This window comes from Lepisosteus platostomus, chromosome 10 (genome assembly GCF_059453375.1).
Source record: "Lepisosteus platostomus isolate fLepPlt1 chromosome 10, fLepPlt1.hap1, whole genome shotgun sequence".
In the NCBI taxonomy this organism is placed as follows: Eukaryota; Metazoa; Chordata; class Actinopteri; order Semionotiformes; family Lepisosteidae; genus Lepisosteus; species Lepisosteus platostomus.
The window spans coordinates 55,035,581-55,050,644 of NC_142620.1; the positions used below are offsets into that span (position 1 = coordinate 55,035,581).

At 40.1% G+C, this 15,064-nt stretch overlaps 1 protein-coding gene across 2 annotated transcripts in view; it reads right to left on the reverse strand.

The window, feature by feature from the left end:
* Nucleotides 1-15,064, reverse strand: part of glra4a (glycine receptor, alpha 4a) — a 42,633-nt gene that overhangs the window by 16,901 nt on the left and 10,668 nt on the right. The window lies entirely within an intron of this gene.

The following is a 15,064-nucleotide window of genomic DNA, read 5'->3' on the forward strand; positions in this document are numbered from 1 at the left end:
CATTGCTTAGAAAAGTAAATAAATATGATGGTGAGAAATTGAAAAAGGAAACCATTAGATTTCGAAATCAAAGCAAACTACTAGTCAATTAGACAGCTCAGTTTCACTAGCAGCAGTTCAGGAGATGTCAGAATAGGGAAGCATTGATTCAGGCTTCAAAAACGGCAGCCATCTCAGTCTGACAGCTTTGACTGGCTTCAGAAAGAAATTCAAGAGCCATGGGGCCCACCTGGTGCGTAAGTGCCCATGCAATTGGTTGTAATTGTGCCAGTGTTTTATATAGTTTTTACTTGAGTCTGTCATAACCTCAGAAGGATAAAGGCAAGCCCTCTGAAGCCAGCGACGGGAGGGTGGCTTCAGAAGCTTGCAGCTCTCGAGCTCTGTGCCACTTTGTCTGCCAGGATCTGTTTGTATTCTATAATGGCTTAGAGCATGTCAACAGCATAACTGTGAAGTCTTTTCACATTCTCATTGTTTCTCATTGTTTCTGCTCGTAGCAGTTGTAAAGATGGACACAAACACAGGAGAAGAATTCTTCTCTTGGGTGGAACACAGAGTTCGGTAGAGAGTTTAATCATTTCTGTCCGCTGTCCTTTGAAAAAGAACATAGTTTGTAGCGATGGTGGTATGAAGTCACTCCCTCAATCAGAATAATCCTTTCATCAGATTAATAAATGGAAGTTATTAACCGAAGTTCGGGAGGGATAACAACAAGAAGTCAATCCCCTACAGCAACACCTGATCACCATCATTACGAAACAAGTGACATAAACTAAACTCAAAAGCCTCCTTTCGCACTGGTCTCAAGCATCCCTCCTCTGCCCGTCCCCGCCTTGCAGGTGCTCCTGGTTCATCCACTCTGGGGTGGGGTTCCTGCCTCCTCGTCCTGTGGCCAGGAGACTACCCATTAACCAGACAGGTGAAGCCAAATGGTTCTCACCAAGTATTGAAAGCATTCACAAAGCATTCAGTTCTTGGTTGCTGTTGTCCCTCTCCAACTTCCAACTTAGTTATAAACAATTACATCACATCCAACACCCTTGCAAGATACATTTCTTATTGCCCAGCCATGTTTATGTACTTGGGGATATTACGCATGTCTGGGTGCTGATTGGTTCAGAGTCCTTCACCTATGCTCTTGCTGTGGTACAGTAGGTACTGTTTTAACAACCCAAGGCACTGTCCTCAACGCACCTGGAGGGGGCAGCTTGCACTGCAATAATGTTGCACTTCATGCATTACAGACCTTGCCACTGCCATTGGATTGACAGACATTTTTAAAGGCGAATGAAAGAGAAAGATATGGTCTAACTTGATTCTACCATTCTTTGAGGGTTTACAACACATTCTGGCAGACCAGAAGCTAATGTACTCCACCACCTCTCTCTTCCCTCCAAAGAAAAGACCTACTTTTAAATTTAACAAGCTTCTTTCATCTTTATATTCCCACCTGACTTCATTTTAAATTCTGCTGAATTCATTTTTTTCCTTCAGGTGTGCCTCATGGTATCTACACTTTCTCAAACTGTGTGGCCTTGAAAACCCAATTGTGTTGCTCTGCTGATGATCATATTATGTCATTAACTGTATATGATTGCTTTGCTAGTATGGATAATTTGTTTTTATCCTTGTGAATACTGATGAAGCACACAGATACTCTAAACCTTCTCATGGTCTTTTTATAGGTGAACTCAAAAACATACAAAATAACCATTACATTCTAAATGAATTACTGTACATAGTAATCATCTTCATTTTTTAAACAATTTGCTTTTCTTTGTCCAGAATGAGACTGAATTCATTGAATTCATTTCTGATTCAAGACATTAACAAGACTTGATTCTGTGCATGTACAGTGAAAGACAAACATTTAACTGTCTTCTTGGACTTTTCCCAGTGGAAGACTTGTGATTTCTATTGGCTGCAAAGTTATGACTTTAGTCTTCCTGAAATGTTGACACAGGAAATACAGGATTTATTTCATGTTTGTGTTATTTTATTGAATACATGTGCTAACAGGGATATCTTGCACATTTTGACAGTAATGAAGCTGAGGTTCTGCCGAACAAGATCAACATGACATTCCCGTGTAAATAGTGCCTTATAAGAGGTTCTGCCTCTTGAGGCACTGGCTGTTTGACAGTACTAAATATACTGTATTGTAATCATTTAAAGCCTACTCACAACTGTTTAACTGATCGTAACAGCATGTAGCACCACACACAAACACACAATTACTATACTCCATTTGTGCAACAGTATTTTTGTACATTATGGCAGTTCATGTTTCTAAAGGTTGTGTTTCATAAATATTCTGGACTGTCTATCTCAGAATGTAATTAGGGGATGAACGGGATGATAAACCAGTGAAAATCAGGAAAGGGAAATGGATTTTTGCAGCAGGAAATCTTTGCTGGGAGGCAATAATGATAAAATAAGTAAGAGTTTAAAGACATGTATCGGCTGATGGGGCAAAGATGTTAGGAAGATTAAAAGAAGATGAGAGTCAGAAAGTGAAATATATTACACAAGACAAAAACAGGTTTTTCTTTGCCTTCCTATTTCTAGCTCAGTAATTTGTTTTTCTAACTCAGTGCCTCATTGATGTTTGTTGGTACTCCTTAGCTGTAAGAAAACCAATTTATTTGAGGTTTATTTCCTATAATATGTCAGTATTTGTTTTTTAAAGTTTCTATGCATATTTATTGGCATTTGCATTATTGCACACAGCTTTACTGTGTGTAACCATTCTGTAAGGGCATTTCCGAAAGCTTTCTGAACAGGCCGCCCAAGTGTGTAGAATGACGTCTGTGGCTCTTTTATGTTTGGATCAAATGATTGCTTTTGTGGCATTGCTTTTGAAGGCATCACACAGTAGCTCAATTAGAGATTTTGATGATCACTGCATTCTTCTTATAATCCCCGAGTACCTCTTTCTTTTGCTCTAACTAAAATAACGCTTTGACAGTGTAACTGTCAGTAACTGCTGAATAGTGCCTCCCGGATCTGTGATTTACAGTCACCACACATGTGACAACCTCACCCAGGCTCTGACGTTAGCCTTCAGAGTCAAGAGCCCAATCCCATGATGCAATGCACTGTCATGACCATCCCCAGCCATTTACAGTATTCATAATCAACAAAGTCCTGTTTCTGCAGAACTCCAGCAGCTTTGTAAAGCATTTCTCCTCAGGTGCATTTCTTGGTAAAAAAAATACTGTAACAAAACAGCACAATCAATAGGCTTTGGTGAATTACTATGAGGCTCTTTTTTTCTCTGACGTTAGTTCTTCTCAGATCCTGAAGGGACAGCTCTGAAGAGAGCATAGGTCTGCCCTAATAGCCCTCGGCAGGCCATTGAGAGGCTGCACAAGCCCTGCTAAATGAAACATTGAGCCAGTTCTTAAATCATTGAAATGCAAGGGAAGCTCTGTAATGAGACAGACTGACCTTTGCAGCCCTGTTCTGCTGCCTGGTGGTTGAGTCTTCTCAACATTGAAGCCTGAACCTTGACAAGAATTACAATCTCCCTGTGAATTTACTTGATTCCTTCATTTCCAAATTCTCGCCTTGTGATTTGGAGTGTGGTATAAGGTTTTCTTGATGTAAGTGCGTAGTTGCATTTACAGAATGTAAGACATAAACGGTCCATTGAATTTCACAGAACTGGGAAAAATCCAACAGAATCATAACTATTGATCTAAGTTCAGGGAATTCCAATCCTTGCCCTGAAGGGGCCAGTCAGCGTGCCTGCAGGGTTTCCAGGTCTCTCAAAAGCAGGAGCACCTGAAGAGCTGGGAGGACTGGTTCAGGTAAACCAGTAACCAGCTGGTTTCACTTCTTAAGAGCTAAGTTGGAATGAAAACTGGTAGACACACTGGCGCTCCAGGACCAGGACTGGACACCCCTGCTTGAAAACAAAAAACAGAGATAATATGGGAAATGCCAAAGGGGAGAAAAAACCCCACAACAAAACAGAAACCTGTGACTTTGCAGTAATTATGAAGTCGGTTAAATGACTCCTAGTTTTGTAAGGCTGCTTTTATAAACTGTTTGCAGGACAACATGTAAGTATATTCAACCCACACAGCCTGAAAGTGTGTTGGCTTTTGTTTAGCCATAAAGCTATCAGAAAAGAAGTTTTTAGTCTTGTTTAGATACCAATGCTGGCAGTATAGCCCAGCTTTCAGTGTTCCATTCAAGGAGTATGGCCAGTTCAGTTCTAACTGAGGTCCCTTGGACCACTGCCAAAATTGGGCCTGACATCTTCTGCACCTGTATGCACCTATATACCATACACATCTACTGTATATGTTTGTACACTGGAACACAGGGGTGTGCTGATGTTCATTTTCTAGGAGGATATGTGCTCAGCATCATCCAATACAATGCATTAAAGTTTCCTGTCAAGTTACTTTGTTGTTGTCAGTAGCTCATCTATCTCTGGAAATGATGAGAAGCTTCTGTGTATTTATTTACAGTAAATTAACTTAAAGCAAACCTTCCCAGAAGTTTGCTTTGTACCAGAATGATTAAAAAAAACTTTCTTTTTGTGCTCCATAAAACTGTGTTTCAGCATAGAATTCAATGAGCTAGATTAATTTCAATTAGGGAGAGCACATATTCTGCACAAGCATTGCAAACATATGCTGTTAATTGCTTTTCATTAACAAATCAGCCTTTAGAATGAATACTAATTGTGAATATGGCCTTTCCCTAGATCCAACAAACATCATGGAGATGCACAAATAATTTTATACAAAATGGTAAGCCTGCTCAGCCAACAGATACTGTATATGTAGATAATTCAATCTTTTACAATCTTTAAATTGTCTCATTTAATAATCTAAAGTATAACATATATCATAATCAGTATTACAGTTCTCCAAATCAAGTGTAAAAGTGTTTTATTTTCTACCTGTCCTGAAACATCATATTTCCAATCAAATACCCCAAGTCTTGAAATATACACAGATATTTTAAAGAAAATTACCTTTTCTCCATTATCTATGGATAGTGTTTAACAAATGATTAACAGGTATAATCTGGAACCTTATCCATAAATGTTTAATTATTATATGAGTAATTTAAAGGATGCCTTTTTTTAGAAACAAGATAGTATTGTTTAAATGAAAGCTAAATATAAAATTGATCACAACTGCTTTCAGGTTACCCAGACACTGGTAATGTTTTTAGTGGGTTTCAGATTTTGGAAGGTAGACCTTACATAAGTGATAAATTGCAGCTACCATCTCTTGTATTTTATGTGCTGTATGCAAAGGTCTCTTGACAAACCAACAGTTAAAAATGGACCAGGCTTTGTTAATTTTAATTGGTAGCTTTTGGCCATATTGGCTGCAGACTTTGGATAGATAACATCTTTAGGGACTTTGTTATGGACCAAATTGCAGTATTCTGCCTTTCTCTTGTCTTACTGTATGTGCTTCTTCCTGTCCTATTCCACTCATTTTCTCTTAGTAACCCTGGGGGTCTGAGTTCCAGGGAGGTCTCTAACACCTCACATGCTGACATTTACAAGAGAGATCATTCAGAACAAGGCGTCTGTCTGTAGCACAAAATGAATTGACCAGATCTGCGCAGACAGCACCCCATATTGTGGAAGTGCAGTAAATCCTGACGATGATGCTGGTGGGACAAAGATTATTCATTCACTGGAGAAATAAGGCTAAAGCACTCTTTACACTTGGATTGTAAAGCCACGTGGATTCTGTTGACTGAGAGAGTCTTTAATTGAAGAAATATGAAAGTACATTTAATATAGAATAATACTAATAGAATACTAAGCCAGAGCTGGAAAGCCAACTGAGTTCTGTAGTACTATTCTGACTCATAAAGCACACAGCATCTAAACTAAGCTCTGGCCAACATGCTCTCTTGAACAGAAGCAGTGATTCATAACCCACCTTAAATGTAGTTATTGAAATGTCATACAGAAGTTTCCTAGGAGGCTGACCAATGCTAAGGATTGTAAATGCTCAGTGATTATAATCAAGCAGCTGTTGGTAAAAATCAAAACATTCCCCCCTGCAGACAAGATACACCTCTTTAGAAATAGTCTATAAATAAGTTTAGGCGCAGAGTTTGTTCTCAGTGAGAAAAGGCCCTGAAGAATTTTAAAACGATATTGATCAGGCGAGCACCAGAGTTCAGGCTGCAAAGGAGAGCTTGCATTTTCCCCCTGCTGCATTGAAACAAGCCTCTCGATTGGCATACTAAAGTGATAATTTTGAAAACAAAACCAAACAAAACCCCCCCCGAGCAAGATAATTTTTTAGCTTTTGATTGCAGGGCCGAGACAGAGTTCGTCATCCTTTTAGAGACAACTGCTTCGCTGATCCCACCATATTTAGTTAATGTATAAGGGGGCATAGGGGCTGACAAGCAAGAAGGGAAGACGTTTGATCTCAAAACACCTCTAGGGGATGTTCAAGAACAAGGCTTGCTTCATGGCACATCTGAGCTAATACAAAGGACTACATCCAACAAATGTAACAAGCTCCCAGGCATTTCTTCTCTCCCATGGATTCACTGTAGTGCAAAGTCTGTATTCTTGGTGTATGCAAGCGCAGATATTTTGCGAGTAAATGATATTGCATACATTGCATTCAGGAGGAATGACAGATTTCATCTACATTTGAAACCAAAGCAGGATCCCTACAGGCCTCAAGCTGACTGTCCACACTTGAGGGGTTTAACTCTCGTAATACCTGTCCGTGCAGTGAACAGAGCTCATTAGCCCAATACAAAGAGGCTACACGAAGTTGTGGAGTACTTATTAATTAAATTGCCTAATTATAGAAATCCCATTGCATGTTTAATTCTTTCTTGAGTATTGCAGGCCTTGGAAGTTTTCATTGTAGTGTCATTGATTGAAGCCTTTGATAAGACAGGAAATACAGTAAACCTAGTTTGCCATCTAGCCCAGCATGAGTTACTTTATTCACGCTTCTAGACAAGTCAATTTGTTTTGGATGAAATAGAGCTTAATATGTTGCGATCGATTACACATATGGAATGTGGTCTCGTTAAGCACAAGTGTTAGAAAAACATAAATATTGCTGCTTTTGTGGAACCACAAAATACTGATACTGCATAATTTTTTCACTTTGGAATTATATCCTGTGGAGTATACTATGAACTTTTAACAGTGCGACAGATGAGTGAATAAAGCTCACATTAATATGAAATGCACTGAGTAAACAGCTGCTTAGCATTTACCTTTCCAGTGTTTGCTGTTACGTTTTGTGAGCTGTTAAGAACAATTGAAGGGAAATTAGTTTTCCTGAGAAAAGCTGTTTGGTGTACATTTTACCTCGCAAGAGTCTTTCTGCTTTTTGTTCATTAACCCTTTATGTACTGTATATCAGTATATTTTGCTTTTTTAAAAATCAAGCCAGCGAAGCTATGAGGTAACAAGACTGGTGTTCCTCTGCAAAAATTCCAAATTTCAGTATTCCATTGAAAATGCAATTCTGTAGTTTTTGTCCTTTCAAACAACTCAAGAAACACTTATGCAAAAGGAACCTCAGTTTATGAGTGAAATTTCACTCTCAGTGCCATTTCTGTCTATATTGTTGATTTGTGTACAAACAGAACAATTCCCCACATTTTTTTCTGTTTTGCAGAATTAGTAGTGGAACACAAATTAGAGGACAAAGATGGAAAACTAAAAAGACATGCCTGTAGAACAGACTGCTCTCCTTTATACTAACAGTGGTTGGTGTCTGGAACAAGCTACCCAGCCCTGTGAAGGAGAAGATACCCCGGACCTTTCCAGACTGGATGAGATCCTTCGATCATTTAACTACGAGCAACTAAGTGAAGTAGATTGGCCAAAGAGCTTCCTCTTGTTTATTTCGATTTATAAGCCATAAGTATATTATCCCATAATAATAATTGCATTTATATAGTGCCTTTAATCCTGGCAGTTGCTATATATAGGAGCCGTGGTAGCTCAGACAGCACGGGTTTCTAGCTTCTGACCGTAAGGTCCCGGGTTCAATCCCAGGTAGGGCCAGCGATGTAACTTGCTCTAATTCCTTCCAGACGGCTCCGAGGTCCACTCAGCCGTGGGTAATAAGCCGGCCGGAGTGTAATACTGACCACATCACCTCCATCCCCAGTGTTGGATGGTCAAGAAAGGGGGGCCCTTGACCCCTTGCCCCCCATGTGCCTTGATGGCCTGAAAAGGGACCTACCTACCTAGTTGCTATATATAGGAATGGATCCACTTCACTCCCCGCTGAAGTGCAGCCCCCACATGGGCGACACACAGCAGCCAATATGCAGCTGCATTTCTCCTCACACAGTGGTTGGATGGGTGAGAGATTGCTTCATCCATTTGAGGGGAAGGAGGAATATACTGTAGGGAGGCCAGATTGTGCAAACTCACAGTGTGGTTCTGCTCACGCAGTGCCCTTGGTTCTGTAATGATCACGCAGTCAGGAGCTCAGCATGTGTTCACAATACTGAAGTAAAGAGTGTGTGGAGTTGCTGGGGAGTCACGGGAGGACTACATCAGGGAAGCTAAAGAGGAATTACACTGTGCCAACGAGGGTAATGAAAAAAGCAGAATATTTTGAAGAACGACATGGAACTCCAACACAAATGGATCCGCATTTCTGGTTTAGTAAAATTATCTTCAGCTCAATGTCGCCTATATTTTATTTAAAAAGGCTTTGGTCTGTCACTCCCCTTTTTCAGCCGACTCAAGGAAATCGATTTTTATGTTTGTTTCTTTTCAGATGACATTTAGTTTTGTACTGTATATGGGGGGACACTAATGGCAAAAATGTCTGCATGGAAAAGCTTGTGTACTTAGCCACCTGATTGTGAGCCTAGGGTTCAATGATTTATACCACTGCTAAACTGGGAAGTCAATTGCTTTTCTAAACTAGATGCTACCATTCATGCATTGTAATTTCCATGCAATCTTTAATCTACCAGGAACTGACTTGATATCTCCAGAGGCTTGTCAGAAATAATCTCATCCTCTGTGTCCTTTACTTTATAGGAAAAATGATAGCTTTAATTTGATGCAATTCAGCTGTATCTCAATATCACAATATCACAGCTTGCTTCATTATGAGCACAAATCACATACCCTCTGGACCTAATAAAATACCTCTCATCTACCCCTTGAATTAAACTTCACTCTACCCCTACAGTGCACACAGGAACACAGCAGCAGTTTAGATTCTTTGTAAGCCTCGTGTCCTGACCTGACACCTGACAACACATCAACAAAACTTTTCAGTCCTGATTTCCACATCCACCATCATTGAAAACGTTGACTTGGAAAAAGAAAAAGTTTTTCATAAATCTTCTTGTCATTCTTTTCTATTCGATATGCTGATTTCACATGTTGTATTTTGATAGGAACATACATCATGGGTGACATGAATATTGATTGCAAAATAACGGTAGCCTAGCATTTTAAAAAAACTGCCTGGTATGCATTGCACCAGTCGTGCATGGTCTGTCGTGCGCAAACATCCCTGGGCAATTTTTTCCATCGTCTACAAGGTAAAACCTGAATCATTCACATAGCTGTTGCCATGATGACTCACCAACAGCCTGGCCCCTGACAGTAGTAGTTACTCAAGGAATGGACATAAATATTTTGTCACTGCAAATGCTTTAAAAAAATTAGTTCAGGACATTTTTTAGGAGCTCAAAAGTACTGGCTCACCACAGCCCTCAAGAACAGCCCGATGCTGACTGAAGATTCAATTTCTATGCCTGGGACTACGTGACTACCTAGAGCTCATGTAGCCTGGGGACATAGACAGTAAAAGGGTTACTTAGATAACTGCCATCCCTACCTCAGCAGCACAGTCTTTACCCCAAACATATTCTGTACCCTTTTTGTATCAGTCTGCTTTTTAGGAATGCTCTCTAACAGATTCTGTAATTTACTGTAAGGCTAAAATATTCAATTGACTTAATGTTCTCGTATGTACAACAGATATTTTGTGTTCCCGTTTTTTTTTCTGGAAAACAAAATCCTGAGCTCAGTGATACGTGAATAATTGTGCTTAATTTAAAACATGCTTGGCACTGTCTGTGTTTGTGCCTATTTATCTTCTTTAGTGTGATAATTAATGACTTTGCTGTAACCCTCTTTTTACTGACACTCTTTGTATACAGGGTTCAAGGTTCATTGGCTTCTGCTTTGTCAATATTGAAATAAACAACCAAAAGAAAAAAAAACACCTTTTTTGACAATTTAAAAAGAAACAGGTATCAATGGCAACAGGCCCACAGTGAAGTCCTGATTTTTAGATGCTCTGACAATTACAACGTATTTTATTCTGTTTAGATGGGGTTTTCCCAAAAGTATTCATTACTCATTTCATATTAACTCACACCCTGGTCATTTTCTGCTTAGGGTCCAAATAGTTCTATTCCATGTTCTGACCTATTGGCCTTGCCTAAATACCAGATCAGTGCTGAACCTGGCCATTACCCTTCAGTGCAAAATATATTCCCAGTCTTTTTTATCCAATGGATATTCTGTACAATGATCAGAGCATCTGCCAAACTGTTAAAAACACAAAACTTCATTTTAACAAAGAACCTTTTCTCCTTGCCGCTGCTGACATCCTGACCAGCAGGAATTGCAGTGGGACAACTCAGAGAGATGATTCACAGTTTGGGAGCTTTTTCTTTCCCTGTTCAGTTGGCTTCACAGCACACTGCAGCCCAATTGTGTGATGACACAGTGTGTTAAGTTCCTTGTGCTCTTCCAGAAGTTTGTTCATCAGGAGAGGCACGAAAAAGTGTTTTTGTACACTTTATGTTAATCCTGCTGCGCAAATGTGAGGAAAGGCAGAGAATGCACAGAGCTCTGTCACTGCTTTTGGCAAAGGTGGCGAACAGCACCGACAGGGCAGATTATCCAGATGTTTCACAGCTGTTCGGTGGACATTGGGATGTAAAAGCGGGATGTCACTGTAGAGCAAGTGCCTGTTATCCAGCAGTCACATCCAGCAGCCTTGCTATCTGTCTCCTAAGAGATCCCCATCAGGTTGTGAGAAAAAAGGGACAGACCTGCCAGTCTGGATAAAATGATTAATGCCTTCAATTTGTTACCTGTAGAGTATGAATATGGATTGAGATGTCATGGTAGATCAGGATCTGTATTAATCACAGTCTTGGGTATGAGCACAGTTATTACAGAACTTTATATGCTGTGATTTTAAGCCTGCTGAGTCACATGATAGCTATCGCTTGATCACCATCCAGCTCTGACATGTTGTGGGAGAAAGAGGTCTTTCCTATCTTGACTGGGGACAGCCCCCTATATATCCCTGGCAGCTGTCCCTGTATTTCCCATACAGACACGACAATACTGTTGCAGAAATGAGTGCAGAGATTAAAAGCCTAGTTCTGTTAAGCCTCGTTTCAGTCTGTGGTGAAGCTTTTGGGCTCTCCAGAGAAAACAGTCTTCACCGGAGTGGGATTTGCTCAAGTTGCTTTTTTCAGAATGTGCCTTTTGAAAATGCTTCTGATGGATTTAATATGTCTTGATGAATCTGCAAGAAAGCCTCTCAACTCAGTTCAAACAAATAGCTCCTTGGTGGATGTTGAAGATAAATAAGGTCAAGAAATTATAGGAGCCTTATTTCCTTAAAATGGTCTTTATTTTTTCAAAAAGAGTGAGACAAAGAGCAAGAGTGCAGATCTTAGACATTGTTTTATTCAAGCGTTTATCTGGGCCCCATATGAATGATCTCGTATGCACATTGTAGGTAATGCAAACACCATGTTCTCTTGAGTTAATGGCATACTTGAGGCTGTCATTGCAGAGCTGCAGCATGTGAACTCAGTCTGGGGGTTATTAAAATTTAAGCGCTTCACATGTTCACATAAGTGCTCAAGAAACTTGAAGAACTGATTCACGTTGACACCATGATTTCATGGGTCTGGTATTTTCTTTACCATGCATATCACATTCTGATGCTGCCTTTTGTGCTGTAATTCTAGAACCCTAGGATGGAATCTGCCAAAACAACAATCAGAGTAGAGGTGGCCTACTACAGTCTAGGGCTGCATTTTTATGCAGTTAACCCCAATTTTCAATCTGAATAAGCACAAATTTGCATTTTGCCTGAAGCACGGTGGAAATCTAGGTGGAGCCTACACCCACAAAATCTCAGAAAATTAAAGAAATAAATTACATTTACATGGCAAGTGTAGTAAGACATCAGGAGTCTCCGGTTAAAGATGGAGGGAAAAATGTACACCATAATTATTCAGCATAATTTACCCACCTGTGCCTGCTGTATGGGGCAGGAGACTTAGGCAGCTAACATTCTTGGTGAAAAGGAACAGTCTTGCTGGAGTGATTGTGGTTGTAATCAGCATGAATTCAGACTTCCATTACAGGTGTCTACTGGGAGCTGGCTGCTTGATTTCTTTGATTTAAATAACTGTTCAAGAGGTCCTGAGAGAGATGACTAGGGAGAGCAGTGCAGAAATCATGTCTTGAATATGGATTACTATTACCTATAGTAATCTTTATAGCTCTAGTTTCTGTCCAATTATGTACAATATTATATTCAACTGTATAGAATTTCTTTTATTACATTCTGTCTGTTGCAGAGTAAGGAACTTCTCCTTTATCTTGACTTGCCTCTGCTTAGTTCCAAATACATTCAAGTTCCAGGGAATCCCGGGTATGGAAACATCACTGTACTTGATAATATCTGAATCCAACTTTGGTGCACATGAGGAGAGTATAGATTATTGCAATCTGTTTCCTCAATAGTCCATTAAGAAAGAAATAGGGGAAAGCAGCAAAGCAATAAAGTAAGTAATCTTGTTTCACAGAGACAGAGCATTTGTAAATGAACACATGCCAGGTGCACACTGAAAACAGCTTTTACAAGCCAATCTGCAACATGAGTCAACTCGACTTGTTTCAGGCTCAAATTGAAATAGTTTTATATGTAGTAATCCTATAAATAGAGCACAGGATTGCATCGTCTGAAGACTGAGGGACTTCTTAGCTTGTGTGTGTGTGACAGGACCTAAATGGTCTACTAGCTAAAAAGAAGCAGTCAGTGTAAACTAACTAACTTTCTGAATTTGAAAATGAAGGCCAGATCTCCATTTTACATGGTATGCACCTGTTGTAGAAAAAAAACACATATCCAGTTCGATGTACACCACAGACAAAATTGCAACTGAGAACTTCCACAAGGAACATTTGTTCTCCAAATGAGTTGTTACTGAAGACCTTGAGAAGGAAACGTGTCTCATGCCGATGTTAAACTGTATATTAGGACAAGTGATGCTCCCTCCAAAAGAAGTCTGAGTGCCTTCTATAAATTTACTGCTGTCAGTGTTGTGATGCACGTGGAGCACCATTAGAGCACAAAGTCTTCTGCCTCTCAGATAAGCACGGGCAACGTGTGGCTCTGCATACCTACAGTAACTACTGTATGATATTACCAGAGCACTCCTCCTTGACTTATTTTATAAGAACGCCACTGAGCGCCAGTCAGTCCTGCGAGGGGATAATGGATGGGACTCCCCCTCTGAAGCAGTCTGCTAGCATCATGCTAACACTGCTGTGTACGGAGAGCATGGGACAGCCGCATCCAGCTGGATCTTCTGACAGATGAAACTTGTTCCACATTCCTCGTTGTACACTCTGATCACCACCTTTTTTGGGGAGTTTTGAATGCAAGTTTTGTTTACTTTGTCCACAGTTGGAAGCAGGGACACCCCTTGCTCTCTCCTAGCACCTTTGCTAAATGATAACACCCTCTTGGCTTCTCACAGGGGTAGAGATGGATCTTGTTAGTTCAGCTCACTGCAGTTACAAAGATGGGCACTTTCCACATTCCCTTCCCTGGCAGTCCTGGATCCTAGTCTGTCTTCCCATTTTTTATATGGAGTGTCTTGGGTCCATGGTGCCAGTGAGGGAAGTGGGGTGGAGAGCAGTAGAGGCTCAGCATGCTCTTCCTCACTGGGTCCTATCCTTATGTAGTGGGGAAGTGGGGGGGCTGTTTTAGGGGGTGGGAAGCTCTGCTTGTTTTGGTCTGCTTTTGGAAATGTAAGACTAACAGAAACTGGTTCACGGAAGACAATCGTAAAAATATACATTTGCTGTAGAACTGATTAATTTTTCTCAGTGCATTCACTTTACTTTTTTTAGAAAAAAAAAACTTATTTTATTCCATACAAAGAAGGCTGGGATTTCCCCAGATTGAATTTAATTTGCTACAGCATGTGCAGGCCAAGGTCAAAGCAGTTTGACACAAGCTGTTAATTTATTTTGCATTTATTAGATTTTACATCCCTCTTGGTGAGGCTCTTTAATTTCATGACACTGAACACTGTAGATTTTGGTACGTGGCTGCAACTGAGCTATCAGAGGAATGCCATTTGAAATCTACCCCCCTTGAAAGTGGTTATCACAGCAGCTCAGCTTGAAAGAATGATGTTCCATGTGAGGGCTCCCTCATCATACTCTCCTCGTCTATTTCCTGTTCATACTGTGTGTGAATTTGCAATTAGATAAGATGAAGAACCTTTCAACCTCAAAATGCGTTTCTGCTTCACGTAACTTCAATTTTCAAATATGCAGATTTTGTTATGCTGCACTATCATATTTAAGCATAGCAATGCACACTTTTTATTGTATATTTTATTTAGTGACGGAACCCAATCCTTTGGCTAACAACAATGCAAAGTTTGTTTCACAAACTCAAAAGAATGACAACAGGTTTGAAGAAGTCTGTTAACCTAAGAAAGGCCACAGATGAGATGGGTTCATTTGGTCCATGTAACTCATGTGGTTGCTAGTAACTAACTGATCTGAGGATCTCATTCAGCACTGTCTTAAAAGAAGCCAGAGCGTCAGCTTGAACAAACATGGCCAAGTAACTTGTTCCAGTCTCCTATAACCCCTTGTGTAAAGAACTGTCTCTTGATCCCAGCTCTAAACGTACTTCCCTGTAATTTCTGCTTGTGTCCTCTGGATCATGTTTCACTGAAGACTACAGAAGTCTATCGCGTGTCTGAAGATTCC